General features: G+C 41.8%; 1 protein-coding gene across 5 annotated transcripts in view; it reads left to right on the top strand.

The window, feature by feature from the left end:
- The window catches only part of zeb2a (zinc finger E-box binding homeobox 2a), a 66,431-nt gene that overhangs the window by 1,750 nt on the left and 38,753 nt on the right, over positions 1-25,928 (top strand). The window lies entirely within an intron of this gene.

The following is a 25,928-nucleotide window of genomic DNA, read 5'->3' as shown; positions in this document are numbered from 1 at the left end:
CTGCAGCGCGCGTGAAGACCTGTGGATCCGCGCGCTGCTGTCTCTCAGACAGACAGATCTTTCACTTGGAGATTAAAGGGTCTGTAACGGCTCCCGGAGCTTTTAGCACTTTGTGGCGTTTTGTCACTTTTTGTCCCGGACGCTCGTGCGTTGACTCACAGAAACAGTCACCGAGGAGCGCGTGCAGCGAGGAGCACCGGCCTTTAACAGACCAAATCAAACTGCTCCGCTCTGCACAGGACACCGCATTTGTTAAAAATCGGACTCAGCTGACAGAAAACTCTTTTATTTAGTTTCTTTTTATTTTGTTTTCAAGGTGACACATCAAAGTCAAATCGTTCAGAAATTCAGATTTAGTTTAATTTGTGTAAAATATGTTTTCTGTCTCTTTCCTTTTCATGGTTGTTGTGTGTTCGTTTCCACGGAGGAAGAGGAGCTCAGCTAACATCCTCTTTTTAGAAACAGAAATCTGCTGATTTATTTTCATTTTAATTCGGATTTAAATTTTTTATTGTCGCATTAAATCTACTTCACTTCACACTTTTTCCTCGCTGCAAACTCCCTTTAAAAAACTCTTGTTTTTTGCTCTTTGTCCCCTCTGCTGCATTAATAATGAAACCACTATTATTTCACTTGTTCAATTTATTATCATCAGCTGTTTGAACACACAGCTGCAAACTCACAGACTCACATTTAATTCTTAAGTTCAGTGAGCAACAATAAAAGCTCCTGGCTGACACTAAAAATAAGTTTTAAGGCCTCATTAACACTCAGCTTTCATGCTGATTTAAAGGCACAATCCGTCATTTAAATGCGAACAAAAGAGGCGGCATCAGCACTGAAAGCAGGAGGAAGACGCTCCCGCTGAACTGAATGCTGTGTTAAAGGTTCATTTTACGTCTAATTTCAGCAGGCTGGTAGTTTTAATTATGACAAAAAATAATATTTGCCCTACAAACATTCCTGCCAGTTAAAATGTTAAAAACACTGAAATTAAAGTTAAACTGTATTTAAATGTTTTCTCTTAAATTATTTAAAATCTTTTTGATTCCTCCGTCGTGAAGTTTTGTGACGACGTTTCCTCCCGTCGTCGTGGTTTTTCTTCCTTCGGCTCCGTCTCCTCCTCTCAGGGGTCCCCGGGGGGTTGTTGACGGGGTGAGGAGGGAGGAGGCGTGGGGGCAGATTAGGGCCTGGTGTAACAGGATCTCTGCAGACTGAACAGCCTCCTCCATCTCTGGGTGTCTGTCCGTCACATCCAGCTGTGAGGCTGCAGCTGTTTTATGACCGGGTTGGTTTTTTTAAATGATCCGTTTACTGGATGAAATTTGGTGGCGATGTTCGGATCTTATTGTTCCCTTGGTACGGCCGTGTCTCCGTCTTTACAAACTCAGACCCTCAGAAGTTTATTCAAAGTTTTCAGACTCCAAATCTGTCAGGTTGAATTTTGGGGAAATGTGTCTAAAACATTTGACTTGAATGAGTTTGTGTGTGGTGGTTTCTCTGCCCGAGGTTCCTCCCTTATCTGAATCTACACTGAAATGATAGATGGGGTCGTATGTTGTGCAGACAAACAAGTCTGTGATTGTGTTCTGTATAATTAAAATGAACATTTTTGTCAGATTTAAAGAAACATAAGAGGAAAAAGATGTTACATTATTTATCCTCTCATAATCCTGATGAACTCGACACAAAGCTTCACGATTTAAACCGTTTTAAAATCAGCAGCTGAAAATGTTTAACCATGTTTGTGTCTCTGTGAATTTGGTGAATTAGAGGAAACAGTTTATTTTCAGGTTCGGTTTCGAGGTTAATGTCACGTTGGATCAGATATTAGAGGCCAGAAAGATTGAGATTCCTTCACAGAAACGTTAACGTCTCTTCCAACACGCAGCAGAGACGTTTGTTGCGTCCAGCAGCAGTTTCCCTGCAGCCGTGTCAGGACGCCTGCTGTACCATTCATGCCACATGTCTCACAGCCGTGTCACTGTCCACTCAGAGGCCGGCGCTCGCTGCTGTTTACTGTCTCCATGTTTACAACCTGCTCGCACAAAGTCGCTCCCAATCTGACATTTCAGCGTCATCTCTGTCTGCCGACAACTTTTCAGCTGAGGAAACATGCAGAACAGGTTTTATGAGTCTAACATGCAGAAAAGAGCGTTTGGAATTAATGTCATTTATATTAAAGCTTGGAGATGAGTGTGTTTTAGATATATATTGACCCAAGAGTTCCCTTTTGGTCCAAATATATTTTGCCTTTGTTAAATATTATGCAGACAGGAAATGAGAAAAAGTGGGAATGACTACATGGGTCCTGAACCTTTAGGCCACCAGGACGCCTGGAGGTACATAGGTTCTTTTGTTGTTTTTAAGATATTTTTATGCCATTTGTGGATTTATTTGATAATACGAAAGTATAGAAAGAAGGTTTGATGACATGTAACACAGGGCCTTGGCCAGACTCAAACCGAGGATTTTTGGACTACATGTTCAGGGTCTTAAACCTCTCTACAGCCGGGACGGCCAGAGATGCATTTTTTTGTTAAGGATTTAAAAAGGATTTCTGTGCTATTTCTGCCTTTATTTGAAAGTATGACAGTGTAAAGAAACGGGAAACAGGGTGGGGGGACTTGTTGCGACTTGGTCACTGTTAAAGAGGTTAAAATAATCTAGGCCACCAGGCCGCCCCGTGACAATACTATTTGATATATAATTCAGTGTGTTTTTGAAGGCTTTTATGAGTATTTGTTTGGAATGAAATGCAACAAGGATCCAAAGCCAGACTGAAACTGGGGCCGTAGAGCTACATGGTCAGGGTCCTAACCCTCTCTGCCGGCAGGACGCCCAGAAATACGTGCCTTTGAAAATTTCACTGGCATTTTTAGCTTTAATGATGGTATGACAGTACAGTATCGAGAGACAGGAAACACAGGGAGAGAGAAACCCCTTCTCTATACTGTACTGGATGCTATAAATGTCCCAGGCTGGACTCAAACTGGGGACATTTGGACTGCATGGCCAGGGTCCTAAACCTTTAGGCCACCAGGACACTCCGTGATGATACATACATATGATTATTTGATAATTCCGTGTGTTTTTAAAAGAATTCCTATGATGCAGAAAATAGCATTTGTCAAGCAGCCCAGACAGACTCGAAACAAGGCCGTTGAGTTACATGGTCGGGGTCTCGCAGAAAGAGGGTGATGACAAGCAGCAAAGGTCCCCAGCCAGACTCTCTCGGACACCAGAACACGCCATGATGATACATATATGACATAATTCAATGTGTTTTCAAAGGAATTTATGAGGCTACGATGCAGAAAAAAGCATTTGTAAAAGGTCCCTGTATGGATTCAAACTGCAGATATTGGACGACGTGGTCACTGTTAAAGAAGGTAAATAGTTCAAGCCACCAGGACGCCGCAGACTTAAGTAGTTTTTACTGGACAGTGACAGTATGCAGTGATACATAAGACGTGTATCTGATTTGTGGCTGTGAAGTATTCAGGCCACTTTTACGTCACTCTGACATCACGTTTGTTGGCGTCTGGTTTACGTGGCAGTGATAAAGAAAAGATGGAGGGCCGGTTCATCTTCTTTTCCTCCTTTTACCTCCACACAATAGTTGCCATTTATTTATTTATTTTTATTATTATAACATATCAGCAGCTCTGTTGATTTATTTTGTTTCTGTCTTACACTCTTATACCTTGTGCAGGTTTTGGACAAATTTAGATTAAAAAACTTTATATAATGATAATAATGTCACCATGACTCTCTGCAGTTCAGAGTCAGTTTTGGGGATTTTGCTTCATTGGCACTGAATACGACCTATAGTTTTCCTTATGAAAACATTGATATTTCTTGATTATAAAGTTGATATCAGTATGGTTTCATCATTTTTGTTCTGATCAGTCGTCACACTCGTCTGGTTGATCTTTAAGTCTGAACTTTATCGGCTTCTTTGAGTTTGAGAAAAAGGTTGTTGACGGTTCACATTTTACACCAGAATATAGAGATGATCGTTGTGTTTCCACTCAGTATTGAAATGTTAACGCAGCATTGATGAAAAGCTCTTTGGCAGATTATATTAACTTGTTTCTGTGTGTTAATGGACGATGATGTTTCTGTTAAAAAATGAGTGAAGTCTGGTGTAACATAAAAAATACATTTTTTTTGTAATTTACGAGGACACTGCATTGACTTCCCTTCATTCCACAAAGACTTACTCGACACATAATTAAAACCAAAAGAAGACCTAACCATAACATTTTATAGTTTACCTTGTGAGCACCTGCTGTTTGTCCCCAAATTGAGGGGGGTGGCCCCGTAACGTGGCTAAGAAACCGGTTTTATGTCCCCATAACGTACAAATACAAACACTCTCAGAGTGTCCTCTGATGAAATCACTGTACTCTGTCGCTCTCATTCTCACTGACCTGAATGTCTTTCATATCTGCTCTGCCATGTTTCACCCCCCCCCCTCCCAGTAAACACCTCCCTGAGGGCAGAACAAAGAAAAGCTCCTCTCTCCTCGTTCGTAATCACAATTCAGACCCTCTCACTGCCGCCGAGCGGCCCCGGCGGCATCCCAGATGAAAAGAGCTCGAGAAAAAAGATGGAGAGAGAAAAAAGGACAGAAAAAAGTGAGAGAAGCACAGAAGGAGGAGGAGGAGGTGAAGTGGAAAGAAAAAGAGTGAGGTTAATAAAAGAAAGGAGGATGTATGGTGCAGGTGTTTGTGCCATATATATATATATATATATATATATATATATATATATTAGACCCCAGAAAGATGTATTGAAAATCTTGAGGAAATATTTTCCCTCAGTCATTCCCTCAAATTTTCATTAGCATTGAATTAGAAATTTGAAATAAACCCATAAGTCATTCAAGGGGTTCCTTAAGGTCTTTTGTTGGAAGAAATATCACTTCAGGTTCCTTCAGTCAAGACGAGAGATGCATTGAATGAAAAACGTTCCTTCAGTTGTTCCCTAATAATTATATTTAGGAGTAAATTAGAAATAATCCCTTAAGTCCTATTCGAGGCTTTAAGTGATTCCTTAAAATCACTTTTTAGTGTCCCAACAAATCAAAGTGTCCTCACTTTGCAGGTGTCAAACCTGTCTAAACCCCAGTGTTGTTTTATGCTCTTCCTGTAGGGGGCCCCTTGTGGCCCCTGGCACCCCAGAGCCCCTCACTGCTGCTGCTGCTGTACTGTACCTCAGTCAGTCGGGCAGCTTTGTGTCGGAGCTCAGCTGCTTCTTAACAGGTCAGGAATCAAGTTTAAAATGCACCATGTGATATGAATTCCTAATTTTTCTCCTCCCTCCCGTCCCAGAGCTGTTTTATTGTTAAGAAAAGCAGATTATCTTTATTCACCTTCTCACCCCCTCCAGGATTTAGGCAGATTTACTTCACCAAACACCTCTGGTTGGACAGCGTAGGAGGAGCCGGGGCCCCGCTCTGGGAGAAAGGGGCCCTTTGTTCAGGGAGGTGCAGCAGATAAAGCTGCAGCAGGCAGAGACACATTATATTAACAACAGGAAGTCTGGCTAGTATACTACACCCCCCCCCACCGCCAAAATAAAACTCTAGTGACACACATAGAGACAACAAGAACACCACCGTCTGTCGTCGCAAGCCACCGCAGAGTGACATCATAGTCACATGACCTGTCAAAATCAGCATCAGAAATACTTTGTCAGAAAAGTATTTCTGATTCTGATTTTCAGTTTCCAAATTTTTTATTTTCTTCATTGTTCAATTTTTTTTACTCTAGTGGTTTCATGATTTTCTTGTTTTGTCGCCTCTAGAAGATTTGTTTTTTTCTAGTTTCAACATTTTTTTGTGGTTTCCAGATTCTTTCATTTTCTTGACTCCAGAGATTTTTTTATTTTTTTGTTTTCTCGACACAAATTATAAATAAGTAACTTTATTTATAAAGCAGAAATAAGACAACAGATGGATAAATACAGACGTTGGACGAATAAAAACATTAGAAAGTAGTCGTAGTAGAACAGGAAATCATGTTGCAGGCTGAGGACTTTGACTTGTTGCATATTTGTCTATACAGCTATAGATTTGTTACAGACCCCCCCCACACCCCCGTCCTGCCTCTTTTAGCTCATGTGCATTAAACCATAACCCCCCCCCCCAACCTGTCTGTCAGCCTCTTTCACCTCAACAGCTTTATTCCTCCACCGATAACATCTGTCACTGAGGGGAGGGGGGGGGCACACATTACTGCACTCTTCTTCTTCTCTCACACAAAGCTCGTCACTGTGCCACCAACAACAAAAACTCCTCAGACGTCTCCTACGCCTCCCATGATGCATCAGTGCAGTGGAATGGTGTTGGTGTAAAAACTCCTCTGGTGTTTGAATGTTTCAAGGTGACTGACATGCGTGTATTGTCATATCCCCCGCCCATGTTGCCATGTGCACATTTTCTTCATGAGTGAGCTCAGAGCCGGCCGGTGACATTTTGTCGCCGTTAGCCTAAACAGGCCAGATTCACCAAGGTCAGAGCTGAGGTTCGTCACTGCAGAGACAACAGGCCGCTGATAGATGAGCAGGAGGAGTTTCACTGCTGATAACACTTTTATAAGCACTTACAAAGACAATAACAAACACTACAAAGAAACTGAAACACAACTGTAAAAATAAATAAAATAATGAGATAACAAGACAGGAGAAGAATATTTATAAAATAAACATTAATAAAAATGTATAAATAAATTAAAAAATTACACGTTTTCCACATTAGACTTTGATGCAGCGCTTTTAAAGTTTAGAGTTAATAGTTTAATTCATGTCTGAATGAAAAAGACTAAAATTACTTTAAGTTTGGGTATGGATGCTATTTTCCCACAATGCAACATTCAATTCATGTAAATGGAATAAATGGAAGAGGAGCTGCTCAGACCCGATGGTGTGAGAAAATGAAAATATGAATTCAGAAATGATTAAAAAAAAAGTTTTTTCTCAAATATTTTTTCACTTATTTTACTATTTTTGTTATACTTACTGCATTTTTAAACAAATGTTAATTTCTTTACCTATAAATGGATTTGTACTATTTTTTTTATAAATTATTACTTTCTTTTTGTTTGCTTCTTCTATTATATTGTTACTATTTTTTCAAATTAATTTTATTATTTTTATTAAATTTGCTGTACTTTTTTGTTTTACAAGTTTTATTTTTTTATTTTACTATTTGTCATATATTCATTGTCATTTTTTCTTTGCAAATTATAATATATCTTTTTATTACAATTTTAATATATTTGCTGTACATCTTTTACAATTTATTATAAGTATAAGTATTTTTTTAACTAACTACTATTTTTACATTATTTTAGTTTTTTTAGTTTAGTTTCAATTTGTGAGCATCAGAACAGGTGAACAGGTGTAACTGAATCTGGATACACTGACTGTCGAATGTCAGAGGAAGTCTTTAACCCCGACAGAGCCGAGTCAGATCAGAGGTCATCACAGAGAACTAAACCTGTTCAGGTTCAGTGTGAATCTGCTGCAGTTGTTCTCATTGGCCCCGCCCTCACAGGAACAGTTTGTTTGATTGGCTGAGCTCCTGCGGCAAGGTCACACACATATGGAACAATCAATAACGGATGGCTGGATTAAGGTGTCATGACATCTGTGTGTCCAGACCGCCAGTGTACGGCTGAATGACTCAACCCCCCCAACACCCCCTGTACCTCTGTCCCACAGCTCCAGGCCCCGCCCACCTCTGTTTGTCAGTTTAAAATCAGTTTAAAATCAATCAAATCAGAGTTCATCTGTCTTTGGTTCAGTTCAAGAGACTGCTCTTTATTATAAACACCATGTTTTCCCATCTGTCATTGAACCTCTCATGGCAGCATTGAATAGGTACAGGTGTGTCATGCAGGTGTGAGCAATCTGAAAAAACTCCTCTTGATGTTGTATTCAAGGAGGCTCAGACATCTGAAATTTCAGATTCAGTCACTGCATCTATAAGTAACAATAAGTGAATGTGGACGCTGTGAAAAGGATCATTTCTCGCATGAAGAAGGTCATTGACTTGTGAACTTTGAATACTGGGTAAAGGTTACCTATATCTGTATTTAGTGCCAGAACACAGGAAGTGTACTGACACAAAGCTGCAACCAGTATTGGTATTGGATTATAAGATATTGGAAAAGCTTAAACAGCACAAATGACTCAAAAGTGCACCGTCATTCTCAAAAAATGGCTTGGAAATGCATCATTATCTTCAAAAGAAGACTCAAGAATATCACAGAAGATGCAAAAATGCATCAACATCTTCATTATCAAAAGTGACTCTGAAATAAAAGATAAAAAAATGGGATTCATTGTAGAAAACACCTCAAAAGTGCACATCATTCTCACAAATGGCTCAAAAAAGACAGAAACTGCATTGTCATATTGTGACTGAAAAATGCACCGTCACCACAGTTTTCTTATATTTGGTAATCTGATGCCAGAACACTTTGCTGCTTTGCTCTGATGTATTATATTTTACATACAGTACATGAGAAAAACCTGGTTTTAAACTGGACTGAAAGAGTCACCAGCTTCCTGATTTGTCCTGAGAACAGTTGATTAGTTCTTCTTCTTTGATACGATAACTTTTCTTCTCTCTGTCAGCGTTTGTGTCTCGTGGAGGAGTTCAGTGACTTTCACCTCCTGTGTTCAGGAGGATTTGTCCATCCACTTGGACTCTCTGTCCTCTTCCCTCCTCAGGCCAGATCAGTTCAGCAGGGTTTCAGGCCGCGATGAAAGGACACCACTTCCTGGTCACAGATCTACCAATTAAAGTAATGATGCTGAGGAGCGCTGCTCGGTGCGACCCAGCAGCCTTGGGGGGAAGTCCTGCTGAACTGACCTCTGAGTCTGAGGTATCTGAGCTGACACTACTGTCAAAGCTGCTGCGCAGAGTCCAGTTTGAAGGAAACTTCTCCACCTCTGCAGCCTCGATGAGACCGCCGAGCTGCGTGACCACCATATCACCACGAACACAAAGAACTACATGAAATGAGCTTAAAAGTACTTTGTTACCCACAATACAGCACAGATGTTAGTCAGTGTTGTCATGGTTCTGCAGACAGCTTATAAAATGGAATAAATATAAATACATAATTGTGGCTTTGGACTGTATCTAAACGTCTTCTTCATTCACTGGAAAGGCCATGGCGGTATGGCAGAAGGCTTCAAGAACAGCTAAGTGAACCTTGAGTTTAGAATACAAAAATAAAATAAAATTATAACACAATAAAATTACAAATAAAAATCTAAAAAATATGAGAAAATAATAAAATAAGATAAAAGATACAAAATATATACAGACGGGGGACAAATGAAAGTAAAAACCTGAATAAAACAGAAATACGTCAGCTGCTTCGGTGCAGCAGCGCTCCCTGAGCGGTTTGGTGAGGACGGAAACGATGTGAATAAAATGCTGCGGCCTTTATGGTCACCTGACCTCAGCCCAGCATCACACCTGTGGAAGGTTTCAGCCCAGCGGGTCAGACAGCGCTCTGCAGCAGCGTCTCCATCAGACCAGATGATTTAATATAAACCTTCAGATCTGTGTGGGGACGTCTGTCTCTGCTGCTGTCTGTCCTTTAGCTGGTGTCTCTCTACCTGCTGCACTCAGGTGTGTCTGATCTCAGTGAGACGAGCTGATTAAATACAGGCTGGATATATAACTGAGGGAACATCTAGTGGAGGAGGCGTTCGTCCTCCTGCAGAGGTCCTCAGACTCGGCCAGCAGCCCTGAAGCTGCTCTGGAGGCTCGTGGAGGCCGGACTCCACACTTCATGCTGCTTCTCCTGTCATTTGTCACCTGTCTTTATATTATTATAAAATAAAATGAAAAATTAGAATAAACAGTAAAATAAAAAGTAAATATTTTAAAAAATAGAATAAAAAAGAATTTTGAAATTGACGTTATAAATCTTTATAAATTTGTAAGGTTTGTAAAGATTTGACATTTAATTAATTAATTTTTAAAACATATATATGATCAAGGTCATGTCCATATATCGTACAATAAGTCGATAATGTAAATATCGCGACAGGCCTACTTTAAGGTAGAAAATTGTCCTTATTGAGTCCTTATAGTTCTCACCATTGACAGTTTTATAACTTACTAAATAACGCTAGTTACAAGATCTTAAAGTTGTAACCATCAATCATCGCAGCAGTTAACAACAAAATGTGAGGAACCTGCCTGCCTCCTCTGATTGGTTGTTTTCGTGGGGGCTTGAATGATGTCATTCCTGGAGGCTGATGGAGCTTTATGGACTCAAACACACTAACATTTCTGTCTGTCTTCTCTTTACCCATCTTATTGTCCTCACACACAGTCAGGTTTGTGAATGACAGCTGGAGTTTAATGAGGGTTACGGCTGTCGGCCATCTTTATTCAGCTAAATGGGCGTGACAGTTTTGTTTAACCGAGAATATATGTGTCGCTTGACTTTTCTTTACCTCAATGCTGAAAATATTCATAACACAGTTTTGCTCATAAGTGTCCCCAAAAGCATTGGCAAAACAGTCAAAAATGCAACAAGTGAAAAGATTCAAAAACACGTTGCCATCATCTAATAAAATAGTCTATTTCATCAAAACAGATCTGTTGTCGAAAAATTGATTTTTGATTTTCTTGACAAAGTCAACAGCTGATGATTTGATTTGTGTTTTTACATGATGAGGAACTGGTTTATAAAAGCTTCAAAGTCCAGATTACTTGTTCTTTAAACTGCTGCTGGTGTCCAGCTCACGCCGCCTCTTTTCTGGTCGACATGTATGCACCTTCAGATCTGCAGCAACCTTCCTATTGGACCAGTCCCATAATGCATTTCAATTATTCTTTGTCCTGTCTTGGTTCCCACGGTGATGGGCTTCATCAGTCGTCCACCTTTTAGCTGAGCGGCTGTGAGAAGTCTCGTGCATCTCCTCTGAGCCGGCACAACCTTGTTTGCTGTGGGATTACCAGACTTTGGTTTTGGGGGGGGGGCTGTGTAAAGGTAGCCATGGGGAGGACCCCCTGTAGGCCAGGAATGCCGGTCAGGTCAGGGAAGGAGAGCGGGGGGAGGCAGGGGGGACACTCGGGGATGGGGCAGGTGCCTTTGTGAGTCCTGTCAGCCATCAAAGAAGCAGGCAGAGCTGAAAAGGTTAGCAGAGGAGAATGATCCCCCCTCCCTACCAAAACCAACCCCCCCAGACCCAAATATCCTCCCAGCCTTCAGCCTGAACGGTGGCTGACTGACGCTTCATTCTCCTTCACTCTCCTGCTTTTGTCCACAGTGATTTATCACAGCTGAAGAGAGAGATGTGGTTCAGACAGATGTGTCTAAAATGCTGCATCATCGTCCAGAAAGACACAAAAGTATGTCGTCATTGCTGCTGTTTAGTCGACTCATCACTTTGAACCGGGTTAATAATCAAGGATCAGGTGGTGTAATTAAATTGATTAAGAGACTTTGCAGTGTACTGAAGCATTACTTTGATCAGAACATATTAGTTCCGATTATCGCTGTGAAATCACAGATGGTTTTCCCAAGAAAGATGCTCCATTTATTCATGTTTTTACTTGACAAACTTTAATCGTTCTGGATGATCCAGTTTTTATCTTCTGATGGAGGTGGTTTTTTGGTTTTGATTGAGCTCTTATTGTGAAAGTGAGTGACAGATAAATGTTAATGTTAATTATTAACCCCACTTCCTGTCCAGACTCGACCTCATCCCCGTCCGTCCTCCTGTGTTTGGGTGGTGATGTTGATGGTGGTGTTGGGGGGGGTACCTTCATGGGGTGGGGTGGGGGGTCTACAGGTTGCGTCATGGGACCCGAGGTGTCCCCTTTTGTGCAGCCTGTCAAACGTGGTTAACATGCGGCCATTTATCTCCTGAACCCCCCTGGGTGCACAATGGTCTGGGTGAGCCAGGGCCGACGGCAGGGGGAGGACGGGGGAAGGGGTGAGGGAGGGTGAAGCAGGGGCTTTAGTTGTTCCCCCCTCCCTCTTCTCTCTCTCTCTCTCTTTCTCTCCCTCCATCTTGTTGTCTCTGACCCCCTCCCCCGGCCCTCCCCTCTTGGCTGCACACAGCCCCTCTGTCATTGTTGGGTTTCATTATTTGCCCCCGGGCCGCTCCTCGCTGTGTTTCAGGCGTTATCTGACAAGGTGCTTCAGAATGTCGGCCGGCGCTGCCAGACAGATTGGACCTTGTGAATGTGTTGGAGCTGAGCGCGCCCAGGAGCGCCGCCGCGAAAACAATGAAGTGGATTGTCGGTTCCCACTGACTCCCCCCTACAGCCCCCACCCTCACCCCTCTGCTGCTCTTATCTTCCGACAGTAACAGTTGTACCTGTCAATAAACCTCCACTTTTACAAGCTGCTCATCCTTATAGCTGAGAGTCATTTGAAAGTTAAGAGACGACACCTTTGTTCTAATACATTGCCTCGGCTTGATGCATCAGTGTAAAATATAAAACTATGTTAACTAAAATTTTAAGTTATTTTTGATCAATCAGTATATGATTAGCTATTACTATACTTCTGAATACATTTTAGAACTACAGTTGCAATTCTGACTTTCATTCTCATTTAAGACTAATTTCCTCCGACATCTTTGGAAACTTTGGGATCCATTCAATTCAATTTTATTTATATAGCGCCAATTCATAACAGAAGTTATCTCATTGCACTTTTCCTACAGAGCAGGTCCAGACCGAACTCTTTATAATATTAATTACAGAGACCCAACAAATCCCACCATGAGCAAGCATTTGGCAACAGTGGCAAGGAAAAACTTCCTTTTAAGAAGCCGAAACCTCGAGCAGAACCAGATACCTTAAAGTTCTTAGGTTGTGGAACCAGAGTTAGAAAAGATATATTTGGAATTCTAACTCTGGTTCCACAACCTAATTCTTGAAATCTAGAACCAGAATTACAGTTCTAGTTAGAAGATTTTAAGTTAAAAGTTTTTCTTGAGTTATTTTGCCAAACTACTTCTCCAAGAGTCAAGAATGAACTGAAACGCTCAAAATTAAAGTTCTAGAATGAATTAGAATCATAATTCTGCTAGTAGAACGTTTTTTCTCACTATATAGAATTCGAAGAAGAAGTCAAGTGGAGATCTTGAGTCTGTCAGTCAGAATTTTGAGGAAAGCGTCTAAAATGATGCATGCATACATGTCGAATATTTCCATTTGACAAAACGGTGCTGCAATAAAACAAAAAAGTGGTTTGATCATTTAAACATCATATATATATATATATATATATATATATATATAATCTTCAGTATAAGTTGCTGTCAGATTTTAAGTTAAGTAGGCAAATAAAGATAAAATGTGTAAAGAAGCAGCAGAGGAAAAACTGCCTTTGAATTCTGGCTGAAATAAACACTTCCAATGGTCCTTAAATCTGCAGTGAGATGTGCTCAGTTTTTGTTTCTAACATTACCATTTTGAATAGTATTTCATTGTGTAGGCTAAGACAGCGAGCGCAGGCACAGCGGCTTGTACTCTGTGGTTTGCAGTGGTTCTAATGTGGCAGATAAAACCCCCAGCTTTGATATCGCCTGCTCCAATAAGCCCCTTCAGCCTGCCAGCACCTGCCAACGGGGAGGTATGCATTCATCTCCCCCCTAACAGGATTATACTGCTCTGTAATTGATTCATTTGCAGTGAGGGGAGGTGACAGTGCTTTGGAAATGAGAGTTTAGGTAACAGGCGCCCCAGAATTCAGCCGACTCCATGTGTCAATTTTATTACATCAGTCCAGATGAACTTGAAAGGCCGGCTTTGTGTGCGCTCATTGGCTGTTTGTGCCCCGCTCAAAGGGACCAGATTCAATGGAGGTCATTGATGTGTGTGTGGTTTTTTTCTTTTCTTTCCTCCTCTCACCGGTCACTGTGTTTTTATACTGCACTTTATGAGTCTGTATCAGGGTTTGTGATGTGTCTCTGATCAGTTTTCGGTCAGTGGGAGTGATCGATGTGACACAGATGAAGCATGTGAAAGTCTGGATCAGTTCACACATGATTGAGGTACAACAATGATGATGTGACAGGAAAACAGGCGTAACCGGGTCAATCAATAACTCGCTCTAAAAAAGCCCAAATCTGGTCAGTCAGGGTCAAACGTGTAGGTTAAAGGGAAACCCCACAAAAAACATATTCATATGTTTTGACATTTTAGAGCAGGAAAACATGCTCCCAGAGAGGTAGCATGAACAACGTCAAGACCCTGGAACTAGCACACGTAAATGGAATGCAGCCATTTTCAATGTACATCTGGCTTGTGTTAATAGTTTGGCTTTCAGTGCTGAGTAGGTTTGATGCTAACACTTTAGCACAGACTACATTATGTTAGTAGGGTGGATGGCAGTAGAAGATTCCATACTAATAGTTTTGCAAACATTATGTTCAGTGATAACAGGCTCCATGTTAACAGTTTAGCACAAGCTGCAATTCAGTAACTTGACTGATAGCAGGCTCCATCACTAGAATAGACTACATTATGTTGAGTGACAATATGTTAGTTCAACCCAGTCTCATGGCAGTTCATGAAATAGTCACGAAATTTTGTCCATGGATACATTTTTTCATGACACTCAGGACGACTTTCAACCTATTAAGGACGAACGTAGTATAACGAGTGAGGAAGTCAGTGTAGGGAGGAGGTCAGGGTGTATGGATGGGTCAACACAGGACTTTCACAAGGGGGAACACAACAGTCAGAAAGTAGCCTATTTATTGTAACCTAAACCTAACCAAACTGCGATCATCTCCTGAAATGTTTCTCAGCTAGTTTTATATTGAAAGTCTAAGTGGACGTTGCATAATTATTATCGCTAACTTCACTGGGGGGAAAATGTGGTGCAGGCATGGAAGGTACTTCAAATTGAAATACATTAGTCTGAAATGTCATGCTGTCAAAAAAAAAATGGAAAATTGGTGTCCATGTACACGAATCCTATAGATTAAATTTCTTACTATCTCACGAATTAGATTTCTGTACCTAAGACAGACTTGGAGGTGTTGGAAGGTGGATTTTTCTCTTTTGATGGAGCTATCAGTTTCCTCCTGCTTGCTGTTTTTGTGCTAAGCTAGGCTAACAGTTTCCCCTGCTAGGCTACGATATCAATCTCATTAAAAACACTGTTAAAGAGTAAATGTAAATGTTAGACTGGGAGTAGGAGTCTGTCCAGTTCTTGTGTAAACCAGTTCACCTGAAACTCCTTGTCCCTCCTCCAGGACTCTAATGAGCCTGGGAAAAGAAAGCCCCCCTCCGGGGCAGAACTAGGTGACCCAGTGGACGCAGCCTGCCCCGGGGTGTTGGTAGCAGGGCGGTGGAGATGGAGGGGTTGGGAGGGGGGTCTTCACGTCGTCTTAGGAGCCTCCTTTGTCCTGGATGTCTGGCACGTTAGCTAAACTAAAATGTGAAGACTGATTCATGGCTCTGCTAAATGGAGCTTCACCAGAATGAAGAAGCTGAAATAAAAACAGCAGACATGTTTATTTCATCTCGGAGTGAAGATGAAGGAATTAAGAAGCTGATAAGATGGCTTCCCGTCCCCGTTTCTGTGTTGTTTCGTAGTGGCTTGACGCGCCACAATCCTCTTTGGTCCTGAAATCTGGGTTAAATGCAAATTGATCCAAGCGATACCAGACAATAATTACCATCCGACTTATGTATACGTGCAGCAGACCAGAAGAGAATTCAATAAGACCTGGATATGTCTGCACTGTAGACCCCATTCAAGTCAATCCACAGCAGTCATTATTTCACCCAGCAACACAAACAAAGGACATTCTGTCCACCGGGACTCAAAGAGTTTTAACCTTAAACTGATGGAAATACTAGTAAAACTAATAATGTCTGGTTTTATTAATCCGTTAAAGAAATTTTTTATATGTTATGTAATATTTCAGTTATTTCCCTATTAAAAATGTCCGTTACAGAGAGAGACAGTGGCAGCAGCATGCTTTATTCTGGGTTGGGTCTTGGGTCAGGTCTGGATTTGACTCTGTGGGTCGTGTCTGGTGCTTTGTGGGTTCAGGTTTGGATGGTCAGAGATACGAAGATAAACCCAGGTTGTAACAAATGTAGTTTTCTTTAATCCTTCTCTGTATATTCAGCCTTGTGCTGCTGTAGCCTTTACGTTAACGTCAGGCTGCAACTGAGTTATTTTCATTAGCAATTCGTTAATCGATTGGTCTAAGTATAACAGTCCAAAACCTAAAGGTGTTCAGTTTACTGTCATAAAAGACAAAGAAAACCATCAAATATTCACATGTGAGCGTCTTATAGAATGGGATGATGTAAATCTCTGACTATGTGAGGTTGTGTCTCAACTCGAGCTCCTGCCTCCACAGAGTTCATTTACTGTCAGTCAAACACACACTGGCCCCGCCCACGCAGGCTTCGAGGTTAAAGGATACTTATCACCTTTTTTTCCTTTACTTCTAATAATAAAAGGTACTTTCATTAAATGTCATGTGGACAAACTCTCAAGAAATAATCGACTCTGCTTTATTTTATTTTTCTCATCGTTTGCACTAATTCTTCTTTTTCTTCTTCTCTTTTTTTTACGGTGCGGCTCTGCTGCTTCGCCTTGACCCGAAACAACCTTGTGTGAAAAGCAGGTAAGAACCAAACTTGATAAAAACACATTGAGAGTTTTCTCTTTTCTGTGTCGACACTGAAGCGTCCTTGAGACTGGGTTCCCTTTGCTGTAATCTGCTGACACGTTGTTTCACGGGGTTTTGTTGACCTTGTCAGCACACTGTTGGTTCTTCTTCTGTTTCTGAGAACACACACACACACACCTTCCCGTTATGCCCTCACACTCTTTTATTTCCTTTTCTTCTTTCACACTTCCCACTTCTCTAACGTTGCCTCCTTTTTACCTTCTTCGCTGAGAATCACTGGAGTGTCGTGTTTTCACGACTGTTGTTGGTTGAAAACTTTGTGCCACCAAAGTGTCGACTTGTCAAAAAATAAGAGAATTGAGTTTCTTGTTCGATTGCACTTTTTTGAGTTTATTGAAGTCATTTTGAAATCATCAATTGGAGTTTTATTGAATGTTCTTGGCTGTAGGAATGTTAAGAAAACACCCAACTTTCTGGTGTTTGTGTGCTGAAACTTTCTTTAATATGAGATATGATGTTATTGATTCATCAATGGAAACTCAAAATGGAAAGAAAATCTTGTTTTTCTTTATTCTGGGATCATTATTTAATCATATCGTTTTAGATTTTTCAAAAATGTTTTTCCGTCTTTAGAAGCAGTCGCTGCTTTCAGTTTATTTCAGTAAAAATCTACCCACAGAGACTCTTGAGTTAATATATCAGAGCATTTCTAGTTTCTTCATTGTGGCATCATGATGTGATTCAGACTCAGATCAGTTTGTCCGGGTCAGTTTCCTCTGGTTCAGTCAGTCCTGCAGCACACAATGACGTTCAGACAATAGAGTTCTTCAGCTTTGTGTCAACAGTTTGTGTTTGTCTCTTTCCTGTTTCAACATGACACAAAGACGGATCCATAAAGAAATGTGCAGTCAGGTTCAACATCTGCTGGGAAGACTAAAACCAGAATCACATGTCACACTGTCACGTCTGTTCAGCTGTCCACGTACTTTTGGACATGTAGTGTACTTTTCAAGTCCCTGCAAGTTAATATTCAAACTGTGTGGAAACCAGCGGCTAGAAGGTTGAAAATCATATTTAACTAGAAAAGTTAAATATGATTTTCTGAAGAAAATGTTCGTGTGCTCACTGTTGAAAATGTGCCAGTGAAACATTTGAAAGAGTTGAAGTGGAAGTGCTGAAAGTAGCGTCTTTCGAAGTGCAAGAAATGTCAGTTTAATTTTAATGCAGAAAAAATGTTAAAAATAAGACAATTCCTAAAGAAGCTGAACATTTTGAAGTTTGTATGTTGAAGGACAAAAAAGGATCCATAATAATAATAATAATTTAAAAAATATAAGTACATGAGAGACAGGGACACTAATAATCTGGTCCTTTAAAATCCTCTCAGCTCTGCAGTTTCTCTTCAGTTCGTCTTTTCTTCTTCTTTGTCACACTTCCCTTTTTTCTCAGCTTCATCAGTTGAAATAGTTGCTGACGGTCGACGTCGGGCTGAAGGTGTTTAACAAAGTTTTGACTTCAGACTGAACAGAATCAAAGATTCTGATCTGAGAGTGTAAAGGACTCAAACCTAAATTCAAACAAACAGCAATCATGTGACCATTTACAATAAATTCAGTTTCATGGTGAATTATTATGAGACTCCCGCAGGAGGGTCGAGGATTCATTAAGACTGTGGAGAAACGCCCTCCATCACAAACTTTAAACACATTTCACTGCACTTATTAGGACGGTTATTCAGCTAATAATGAGACTGAGAGCAGGAAGTGTGTTTGGTGTTAATGTGTTGGTTCCCTCAGGTGGACGAGATATTATCGCTCTGCTCGCTGTGGCAGCAGACTTTATTAGACTGATTAAATATTCATTCTCTCCCTTCGAACATGATCAAAATATTGTTTTTATGTAAATTTGTTTTTGCTCCACTTTGCTTTTGTTTCAGTTCTTAATGATCCATTTTGTGCAGCAGCAGGAAATTAATGAAATTGAAGACTTTGACTTTGTGAAATATAAGAAATGCAGTAACTAAATCATGGATGTATAATAAAAGGGGTCCAAGTACAGACGCCTGTGGGACACCACGACAGATATGAAGACATTTACATTTACAAACTGTTTGCAGCTGAAACGAGTCGAAGCTTTCAGCTGTCAGACTCAGCTGCTACTTTCAGTACTGACACCAAAACAGAAATATCACATATAAACAGGATTTTTTCACTGATTTTAATAAGAAACAAATATTAGTTAGATAGATTATTAATCTCATGTTTCAGTCGGCACCAAAAAAGTTTTTACTGTCAATTAAAACAGAAGCAACTGTGACTCTGAACGTTATAAAATCTGTGTACTGAGATGAAACATCTTCTCATGAGGATTTCCTACAAGTGTTTGTGTCGTGGTTTCAGTGAACAGAGGTCAGTTTGTGTGTGAACGACCTCTCAGAGCCTCTTCATGTTGTTGACGCCGACAAAACCTCCTCCTCCTCCTCCTCCTCCTCCTTCTTCTTCTATTATAATTTAGCGACGCTCACTCTCTCACACTCAGGATGTAAAAGGAAGGAGTCTTGAGAAAATTGCAGCACAGAAACGAGTCTGATGATGTTCAACAAATGAGTCTGCTTTGCTTAAACGCTTTAATTGGTTGAGAGGGTGGCGGATAAAAGGCTTTTATTTTGAAGAGCAGTGAGAGTGTGGCTGGAGAGGATTAGAAATGTCCCCTCGGTCTGACTGCAGGGACGGGTTTGGGTTTCAAAGTGTTTACCCCCCTCCTCACCCCTCCTCACCCTTCACTCGTCTACACGGGGGGGGGGGACAATGAATCGATGGACAGAAAATGTAATTAATGGTCAACTATTTTGATAATCGTTAAAGTTATTTTGTCTGGTCAGTGAAGCGAATCTCTTGAGACAGAAACAGACACCTGAAGACGTCCTGTTGGACTCGCAGAGACCTCAGGCTGTTGATCCATGGAGAAAAGAATCAGCTGAATCAATAATCAAGAATTAATTTCCAAAAATCCTTCTGACAACAGGCTGATATTTAATTATACAAACTGTCAGCTGTGTAACAGGACCACACACACACACACACACACACACACACACACACACAGGCAGCAGCCTAACCCAAATAGTTCAGTGACCTCGTGGTTACATTCCTACAAGGTTTCTACAAGGAGGGGCTTGTGTGTGTGTTACAGTGTGTGTGCACTTGTACTTGCTACATAGTGAGGACTGACACACGTTTTTTACCTGCAGAGTGAGGACATTTTTGGAAAGTGAGAACATTTTGGCCGGTCCCCACAACTTCAAAGGGCTGTTTGAAGGTTAAGACTTGGTTTGAAGGGCGAGGGGCTAGGAAATGCATTATGTCAGTGACGGTCCTCACAAAGATAGAAATACAAGGATGTGTGTGTTATAGTGTGTTATTGTTTGTGTGTGTGTGTGTGTTACAGTGTGTGTGTTATCGTTTGTGTTTCTTACAGTGTGTTATCCTGTGTGTGTGTGTGTTACTGCGTGTTATCGTGTGTGTGTGTTACAGTGTGTGTGTGTGTGTGTTATAGTGTGTGTGTGTGTTATAGTGTGTTATCGTGTGTGTGTGTGTGTGTGTTACAGTGTGTGTGTGTGTGTGTTATAGTGTGTGTGTGTGTTATAGTGTGTTATCGTGTGTGTGTTACAGTGTGTGTGTGTGTGTGCGTGTTACAGTGTGTGTGTGTGTGTTATAGTGTGTGTGTGTGTTATAGTGTGTTATCGTGTGTGTGTGTTACAGTGTGTGTGTGTGTGTGCGTGTTACAGTGTGTGTGTGTGTGTTATAGTGTGTGTGTGTGTTATAGTGTGTTATCGTGTGTGTGTTCAGGGTGTGTGTGTGTTACAGTGTGTGTGTGCTACAGTCTGTTACAGTGTGTGTGTGTGTTACAGTGTGTGTGTGTGTGTGTTATAGTGTGTGTGTGTGTTACAGTGTGTTATCGTGTGTGTGTGTTCAGGGTGTGTGTGTGTGTGTTATAGTGTGTGTGTGTGTTACAGTGTGTTATCGTGTGTGTGTGTGTTACAGTGTGTTATCGTGTGTGTGTGTTATAGTGTGTGTGTGTGTTACAGTGTGTTATCGTGTGTGTGTTCAGGGTGTGAAGTCTAAAGCAGGAGCGATGGCAGCATGAGTCAGGAATGAACAACGTTGACGTTGTGTTTCTATTTCAGTCCATCAGTGTGACATCTGCTTCCACACACACACACACACACACACACACACACACACACACACACACACCCTGGCACAGCTGGACCAACACCTGGAGTCCCTCGCTAACAGAGCTTTTACAACACTCTACAAAGAGGAAACTGCCCCTCTGAGTGGGTGACTTCCACTCTTTGCACTCCACTTTTAGGTCTGAGGTGCCTCCCCAGGGGGGAGAGGGGGAGATGAAGGGGGGGTGAGGAGAGAGAGATGGGTGAGGTAAAGACACTGTGTGAGGTGAAAGGGACAGGTGTATGCAGGTGTTCGAGCAACAACAGGAAGTTAGTTGTTACTACACTCACAGCTGATGGAGGAGATTAAGATACTTTAAAACACTTATCGCTGTCCTCAGAGTCGTCACTCCGTCAGGTCTGAACCCTCAGACACGAAACATCGACTCATTCAGTGACTCGCACTTCCAGAGGAGATCAGCGTCTCTGACGTCCGTCCAGAATAAACCTCCAGAAACCAGCTGAGACTCCAGAGAAGAAAGCGGCTGCAGAAGCTGCCTGAGAATCCTGCTGTTTCTAAGTTTCCTTCAGTCTCACAGTGATCCAGAGACAGCTGTCTGTCCGTCCACGGGTCCACTGCAGACAGGAGCTGCTGACTGCTGGTTCGGCTGCTCTGATGGGACAGTTTGACTGCATGTGAACACATACAGGCTAACAAACAGGGCTGAAGTTGTAAACAACTACAAGACAAGACAACTGTGTAAATGATTAACGAATGAACCAGATTTTTATAGTTTGAAACAACATTTAGAACCTTAATGTTGGGAAATGAAATTTACCAAAAAATAGAATTGAACTGTTGACTGAATAGACGAAAACGAAATAATGAATAAACGAAATAATGAAAAAAGAAATCCAAATAATTAACACGGGGAATCTGGTTCAAACACCTGAAAACACCTGGTGAGGACCTCTAGTGGTCACATTTTGACTTTTGTGTTTCAGAAACAAAGGAGGAAGTAGCGTCATGTCATTAAACACCTAATAAGCTCATTTATACTTTCTTTTGCGTGTCAAATGTTGTCATCTGCCAACATTGAGATTTGGGCCTCAGAGTAATAACAACTCTAAAATCAACATATTTCTTCTTTTGTCTTGACAAACTTAACTGCTCCTAGCAACCGCCAGAGCTGCTGCCATCGTCGGTATAAACAACATAATTTGTGTGCAAACTGTGAAGGCAAAAGTGCAAAATGTCCATATTGTCAATAGATTGTTTACTTGTGTTCAGACGTCCTTACTGGTCATTTTCATGTCCTGTTTCTGAGACACATGCAGACTTCTGTCACATCGCTGTTGTAACAACGTATGAAGTTGTTTTGCAGTTAAATATCTGCATCGATCAGCAACAGGAAGACGTGTTACGCTTTTCTGATACAGTTTGTAACCTTCATTAGTAATTTAAATCTGGTTAATGCCCTTCCTCTCTTACACAGATTTATACTATCCAAACCCAAAATAAATTGTGTCTGTCAGCAGGATTATTAGAGTTCTCAGTTTGTATACGTGAGCAGACGGATTTATTTGGGCATTAAATGTAACTGTAACCTGATACCTGATATGACCGAATGGATGCAACCTTTAAGCCAATGGAAGCACTTTCAGTCTCTCCTGGTAGTCGATTAAAACTAAACACCTTGACAGGTTGAAATCTTTTGTCCCATTTGTTCAATTACAAAAACAAGAAGGGTTTTTTTGCGGTGAAGGGAAGATTTAAACTTTAACTCTGTAAATTCGTAAATATGAAACATTAGAGGTGTTTAGTGGTTTTAAAGCTGACTGAGTTCCCGGCCTGTTGTTCAGTTTCTGTCCCGTGTGAGTTCAGACAGCGGCCTCAGAGCAGAGGGCATTATGGGGTTTCCTATTGTTTGTGGTCCTGCTGCCGACTGTGCACCAACAAAAGGACCAGCGTTTATGAGCGAGGCCTGCTGGGCTGAAGGAAGCCCAGGAGCCCCCCCTCGTCTCGCCTCCTATACAGGTTTATTCTCAGAAAACAGAAGTGGTTGGTTTTTTTTGATCAGGTAATAAAGTCGTGTAGTTGTGCAATCTCATTTTTCAGGAAGTGGAAGCGTCACTCCTCCACTGCTGCTCAGTTGTCATGTCAACTTTCAACACAACAAATGTTCCACCCTGAAAACAACAGGGAGACAAACTGTGGAAAAACATTTCTGTCAGGGAAACAACAAACTGGAGGAAAAGTTATGGATGATGTAAAAACATAAGCCAGGTCATGTTTATGGTCTGTTTGGTCGAAGAATGAGTGCAGATCCTTTAGGACCAAAACCGCCTCCAGTGTCTCCAACCACTTCGTTGTTTTTAGTTTCCACTGCAGCACTTTGATCCTTTATTCTCTATAATCAAGAACCGACTGATGAATATGAACCAAGTTTGTGGTAAAAGTTGTGGTAGATAATAATATGTAACAAGCTCCAGTGAGAGTGAAGAAGTTCAGGAGTCTCTCACAGTCTAATAATTCAACATTTCGTCTTTTTAATATCGTATCTCTGAGAAATCTCCACCTTTTGGTTTCTAACTTCGGACTCCAGCCCCGACTGACTGACACTCGTGAGTTTTTAGTTTTTTTAACAGGAAGTCAAGACTTGTTTCCATTTTGCTCATTTGTGTCAGTCGTTCATTATACCAAAATAAAAGCATGTAATTACTAAAAGTAAATAAAACTGGTGGTGATGAAGGTGATGATGGTGGTGGTGGTGATGATGTTGGTGATGAAGGTGATGATGGTGATGATGGCAATGATGATGGTGGTGATGATGGTGATGGTGGTGGTGGTGGTGATGAAGGTGATGATGGTGGTGGTGGTGATGATGTTGATGATGGTGATGGTGGTGGTGGTGGTGATGATGGTGGTGATGAAGGTGATGGTGGTGGTGGTGGTGATGATGGTGGTGGTGGTGATGATGTTGGTGATGAAGGTGATGATGGTGATGATGGCAATGATGATGGTGGTGATGATGGTGATGGTGGTGGTGGTGGTGATGATGGTGGTGATGAAGGTGATGGTGGTGGTGGTGGTGATGAAGGTGATGATGGTGGTGGTGGTGATGATGATGTTGATGATGGTGGTGATGATGACGGTGGTGGTGATGTTGATGATGGTGATGATGGTGGTGATGATGATGGTGATGATGATGTTGATGATGGTAGTGGTGATGGTGATGGTGATGATGATGTTGGTGATGATGGTGATGGTGGTGATGCTGGTAATGATGATGTTGATGATGATGGTGGTGATGATGATGTTGGTGATGATGGTGATGCTGGTAATGATGATGTTGATGATGGTGGTGATGATGACGGTGGTGGTGATGTTGATGATGGTGATGATGGTGGTGATGATGATGGTGATGATGATGTTGATGATGGTAGTGGTGATGATGATGTTGGTGATGATGGTGATGGTGGTGATGCTGGTAATGATGATGTTGATGATGGTGGTGATGATGACGGTGGTGGTGATGTTGATGATGGTGGTGGTGATGGTGGTGGTGATGATGATGTTGGTGATGATGGTGATGGTGGTGATGTTGGTGATGATGGTGATGGTGGTGATGCTGGTAATGATGATGTTGATGATGGTGGTGATGATGACGGTGGTGGTGATGGTGGTGATGGTGGTGGTGATGATGATGTTGGTGATGATGGTGATGGTGGTGGCGATGATTATGATGATGCTGGTAATGATGATGTTGATGATGGTGGTGGTGATGATGATTTTGGTGATGGTGGTGATGATGGTGGTGATGGTGGTGATGATGATGGTGGTGATGATAATGTTGATGATAGTGGTGATGATGGTGGTGATGATGATGATGGTGGTGGTGATGATGATGGTGGTGGTAATGATGATGATGTTGGTGATGATGGTGGTGATGATGGTGGTGGTGATGATGCTGGTGATGATGATGGTGGTGGTGATGATGATGTTGATGATGGTGGTGGTGATGATGCTGGTGGAGATGATGATGATGGTGATGATGGTGGTGACGGTGGCGATGATGGTGGTGATGATGGTGATGGTGGTGGTGAAGATGGTGATGACGGTGGCGATGATGGTGGTGATGTTGATGATAGTGATGACGGTGGTGATGATGATGGTGGTGGTGGTGATGATGGTGATGGTGGTGGTGATGATGGTGATGACGGTGGTGATGATGATGGTGGTGGTGGTGATGGTGGTGGTGATGATGGTGATGACGGTGGCGATGATGGTGGTGATGATGATGTTGATGGTGGTGACGGTGGCGATGATGGTGGTGATGATGGTGATGGTGATGATGATGGTGATGATGGTGATGACGGTGGTGATGATGATGGTGGTGATGGTGGTGGTGATGATGGTGATGATGATGGTGGTGATGATGATGTTGATGATGGTGGTGATGGTGATGATGGTGGTGACGGTGGCGATGATGGTGGTGACGGTGGCGATGGTGGTGGTGACGGTGGCGATGGTGATGGTGGTGACGGTGGCGATGATGGTGGCGATGATGGTGGTGATGGTGGTGATGGTGGTGATGATGGTGATGGTGGTGGTGATGATGGTGATGACGGTGGCGATGATGGTGGTGATGATGATGTTGATGATGGTGATGATGATGTTGATGATGGTGGTGATGATGGTGATGGTGGTGATGATGGTGATGGTGGTGGTGATGATGGTGATGACGGTGGCGATGATGGTGGTGATGATGATGGTGGTGGTGGTGATGGTGATGGTGATGATGGTGATGGTGGTGGTGGTGATGGTGGCGATGATGGTGGTGACGGTGGCGATGATGATGTTGATGATGGTGGTGGCGATGGTGATGATGGTGGTGATGGTGATGGTGGTGGTGATGATGGTGGTGATGGTGGTGGCGATGGTGATGATGGTGATGATGGTGATGGTGATGGTGGCGATGATGGTGGTGACGGTGGCGATGATGATGTTGATGATGGTGGTGACGGTGGTGATGATGGTGGTGATGGTGATGGTGGTGGTGATGATGGTGATGACGGTGGCGATGATGGT

The sequence above is a fragment of the Siniperca chuatsi genome, linkage group LG12 (assembly GCF_020085105.1).
Source record: "Siniperca chuatsi isolate FFG_IHB_CAS linkage group LG12, ASM2008510v1, whole genome shotgun sequence".
Lineage (NCBI taxonomy): Eukaryota > Metazoa > Chordata > Actinopteri > Centrarchiformes > Sinipercidae > Siniperca > Siniperca chuatsi.
The sequence above is the reverse complement of the archived record's forward strand: the minus strand, read 5'-3'. Positions and strand labels throughout refer to the sequence as shown.